Source organism: Triticum dicoccoides, chromosome 5B, assembly GCF_002162155.2.
Source record: "Triticum dicoccoides isolate Atlit2015 ecotype Zavitan chromosome 5B, WEW_v2.0, whole genome shotgun sequence".
Lineage (NCBI taxonomy): Eukaryota > Viridiplantae > Streptophyta > Magnoliopsida > Poales > Poaceae > Triticum > Triticum dicoccoides.
The window spans coordinates 27,177,211-27,182,089 of record NC_041389.1 but is presented as its reverse complement, the minus strand read 5'-3'; positions in this window follow the sequence as shown (position 1 = coordinate 27,182,089).

Below are 4,879 nucleotides of genomic sequence, written 5' to 3'. Positions count from 1 at the left end.
ATTCCAGAAGGATATGCTAAGGTGATGGTGGATAAAATAACGGAGGGATTTGAGGACCTCCCGCTTGAGCACCCTACCGGTGAAGGGGAGACTAGGCTGGGTTCTGCTCTGAAGACTCCATGCCTATGGCAGAAGGAGCTCATCGACCTTCCGAACTGGACGCCTCCGCCTCCTCCTCCTCCTCCGGCGAGTCAGGGCACTCCGCCTCCTCCACCGCCTCCTCCTCCGGCGAGTGACGATCAGGGCACGCGTGGCGGCACTCCGCCTCCTTCTCCGGTGCGTGGCGGCACTCCGCCTCCTTCTCCGCCTGCGCCGGCGCTCCCAAGCAGCCAGCAGCCTCCTCCTTCTCCGCCTCGCCAGCAAGGGCGGAAGAGACCCGCCGCCGCCCCGGCTGCTCCGGCGCGTCGTACTCCTTCTCCTCCGCCTCGTAAGCAAGCGCGAAAGAACACAGACGCCGCAGCCGCTCCGTCTGCTCCGGCGTCTAGCAGCACAACCAGAGGTGGGAGGCAATACAAATACGGTCCATCTCTCAAGCCTGTAGAGAAGTTACCGTACGAGAGGTCCGAGGAGGAAAACAATACGATTGTGCGGACCCACATGAAGGAGTTCTTTGAAGGGGTGAAAGCAAAGAGACATCCACCTCCGGAGGAGAAGGTAGATCTAGTGAAAGCAAAGCGCACTATCGATGCCCTGAGGAAACCACCAAAGTCTCCGCCGAGAACCAACTATGAGCGCATTACTGAACAGACATATCTCCAAGCCAAGTGGTCGGGAACTACTGTCAGTGATAAAAGGTTAAAAGAACGAGCAAAGGGGAAAAAAATTGCCCAGCTCGGCGAACAAGCACAACAATCGTGCCCCCCGCTCAATGTGTCTAATGCTCTGGGGACGGTGGCCGGTTATGGCAATCTTGAAGATTACCTGCCTGACGATGCACTTCCTGATTTCATGGCGGTGGACGAACACAGATACGAGTACGGGAAGCCTCTCGTCAAAGATGAAAAATCTCTGACAACAATGATGCGAAGATTCCATAGTTGGTACATGAAAACCTACAGAGAGTCTGAGGGGACGAACAGTTTGTATCTGAACATTAAAGAGGAGCACGACCTCGTTTCAAATGATCTGTTGTGTGTTCCATTTGATGAGTTCTTCACGTTCTTCAATCAAAAGGCCCTCGATAAATTAATGGTCTTTTGCTACTGCCTGTAAGTACTATTTCTGTCATTAAGTCTCTATATATAGCTCGGCTCTTTCATTGCATGTATTTATAATTAATTATCCTCAATATATTATGAAGATTGAAGATCGTCGAGTGCAAAAAATAAGAAATTTATGATATTGGGTTCATTAACACAAATATCATAGATGTATTTCTGGTTGAAAAGAACGTCAAAGAGGCCGAGGACAACTTGCTACGATCGTTGATCAAAAATCAAAAAAAAGATACCATACTCTTTCCTTACAACGGCAAGTGAGTGTTACTGTCGTGTGCATATTCGGTTTCCCTTATTACTCGAGCGAGGTTATAGTAATGTAATTGATGAGTTATGCATGCGTGCGCAGGTACCACTATATTCTTCTGGAGATTAAGCTTGAGCGTGGACTAGTAACCGTCTTAGACTCGAGACGGAAAGATCTCGAAACCTATGCAGACATGACTGAAATGCTCAGCAAGTAAGTTCAATCGATCATTATCGCACCATATCGGCAACTTTTTGTTCATTTCCTGATATCTCAAGTAATAATAATTATTTTCTTTGTCTTGCAGGGTTTGGAAACAGTTCACCGCAGAAGCTCCGGGACTGCCGAAGGAGCTGCGATATACATACCCGAAAGTAAGTACTACTGGCTAGCTAGTTGCGCGCATCTCCCGTTGATTATATAGCTATACTTTCATCAATGCCATTTATAATGCTTCATTATCAGTTTGATTGACCTCTATTTCTCGTAAAGTGCTTGTGGCAGGAGGAAGGGAATGATTTCTGTGGATACTATGTGTGCGAGTTCATCCACACCGCGACTTTGAAAAACAAGCGGGGCTACTCTAGAAGACAATATGAAGTGCGTAAGCAATAATATTCACAATTTCATTTTATTACACCATCATTTCTGTTGAGTTTCATTCATATATATGTATTAATTAACCCCCTTCTTCAAATTAGACGTGGCAGATGCGGGATGAACTCCTAGAACCAGATCGCATGAAAGGAATTCAAGAGGAATTGGCGGGATTCTTTCTTGACCACGTCATCAGTAAAGCCGGAGAATACCATGTGGAAATTGATTTCAAATGCTAGAGGTTTGTAATTAAGAGATCTTATACATATTGTACATGTATGTAGCCAGTAGCGTCGGATACATGATACGAAAACTTATTGTTCGACCAATCTCTCGGAGAAGGAGAGGTCGATCGATCACTTCTCTCGGTATGCATGACGAACTTCTGTACTGAATGGTTCTCTCGATCACTTATGTATATATAGTACGTAGCGTCGACCAAGCACGGACATAAGAGAGGACACTTCTCTCTATTAATTAGCTAGCTAACACAATATATGAAACACCTAAATTAACCCCCCAAAACTCCCAACCCCCCCTCCTTTAAAAAAAACAAAAACCCCAGCCACTGGAATGCTGATGCGTGGATGCCTTTTGGTCCCGGTTGGAGCCACCAATCGGGACCAAAGGCCCCCTGACTGGGCTCAGCGCACAGGGCCACGTGGAGACACATTGGTCCAGGTTCGTGTTTGAACCGGGACTAATAGGTGGAGGTATTAGTAACGACCCATTAGTCCCGGTTCATAAACCGGGACTAAAGGCCCTTACGAACCGGGTCTATTAGGTGTTTTTCTACTAGTGCCACAACGGTGGCCCGGACCAGTATAAATCTTATGTCTCTTGTGTTGTGAGTTCATCAAGCTAAGCTTAGAGATCGTGGCGAGGCTGAGGGCGAGATTCGATAGGTGGAAATCTTCGCGCGCACCCCAGTGTTCGAACCTCAAGGGTTTTAGCGGAACCCTAAATCCGACAGCAGACAAAGTTGCGCATACGACGACAAGGATGGCGACGATGACGCGCCGCCTGCAGTAGACTGATACGTCTCCAACGTATCTATCATTTTTGATTGTTTCATGCTATTATATTACCCCTTTTGGATGTTTATGGGCTTTATTTTACACATTTATATCATTTTTGGGACTAACCTACTAACCGGAGGCCCAGCCCGTATTACTGTTTTTTTTGCCTATTTCAGTATTTCGAAGAAAAGGAATATCAAACGGAGTCCAAACGGAATGAAACCTTCGGGGGCATGATTTTTGGAACAAACGTGATCCAGTGGACTTGGAGTGCAAGCCAAGAAGCAGCCGAGGCGTCCACGAGGGTGGGCGCGCCCCCCTATCTCATGGGCCTCTCGGGCGGCTACCGACGTACTTCTTCCTCCTATATTGAACGAGGTATTGGGATACCGACAATCGAATCTCGGGCAAGTAATGTACCGATTGACAAAGGGAATTGCATACGGGATTGCTTGAATCCCCGACATCGTGGTTCATCCGATGAGATCATCGTGGAACATGTGGGAGCCAACATGGGTATCCAGATCCCGCTGTTGGTTATTGGCCAGAGAGATGTCTCCGTCATGTCTGCATGATTCCCGAACCCGTAGGGTCTACACACTTAAGGTTCGGTGACGCTAGATTTGCTATGGGAAATAGTATGTGGTTACCGAAGGTAGTTTGGAGTCCCGGATGTGATTCCGGACGTCACGAGGAGTTCCGGAATGGTTGTGAATCCTTTGCACATTTTGGCCTTGGCGTCAGCTCGGTGGTGATTGTTTGAGTTTCTTGGGAGTTCTTATTTCATGCTATACCCATGGAATTGTTCTTGTGATGCTCACATAGGTCAACACACGAAGCTCTTGCTCGCTCAGCTTGGCCGCTCCGCTCGCTCGTTTAGTTTTTTTCGCTCACCCCACTGCTAGCTCAGAAAAATTCGCCTGTCTATTTTTATTTGAAAAGGTTAGTTAAATTAAATGATGTTTAAGGAACTTTAAAAATATTATGACTTTTAAAAACAATGAATTTTAGATCCCGTTGGCAAGGGGGCATGTAATGAAGAGGTGAGTGGAGTCTTCGGGTAGCATAGCACACCGTGTGCATAAATCGGAGGGGATTATATTCTTGTGGGCAAGATTGACGTACTAGAATATTTATATCCCATTGCATCGCACGTGCATTATTCTATTAAGAAAAGAAAAAGATGACAATGCCAAAGAAGAAGAAGTATAAACACCGAAAGGTATATGTTAGACACAACCGAACTGAATCACTAAAATATGTACGCTCCCATACGCACCAGCAATTAAGCAGTTTGTCTAATTTGGCGACTCAAATGGAGGAAAGCACACAAAAGTAGTCGAGCGGTGCTATACAAGTCACAACATTGAATTTGGCTCCTCTTTCAATATATGTATGGCTTGGACTTGCACCTTACAATAAGAATCAGACTTCACATGTCATACGCATAACTGACTCGAAACGGGAATGTCTAGAAACCAGTCAGTTGAATTTTTTTTTTGTTTGAGGTCAGTCAATTCTTAAACCGTTGGATGTGAAATCAATGGCCCACGGTCTTTCTTCAACCTCTCAACACATCTCCTTCGTTGAGCCGTCAGCCATCATCGGCCTAACCGCCGGCCCTCGCCGCCCTCCCTGGAACCACTCCCCACCATCGGTCCTCCGTCGCCCCGACCATCCCTCTAGGTCCCCTGCACTAAGCTTTTTCTCCTGCGAATCCCCACACCACCGCCGTCCACCACCGCCCCCACCCTGAACCCTAAGACAGACACTGGGGTGATGACGGCGGCCCCCTCCTT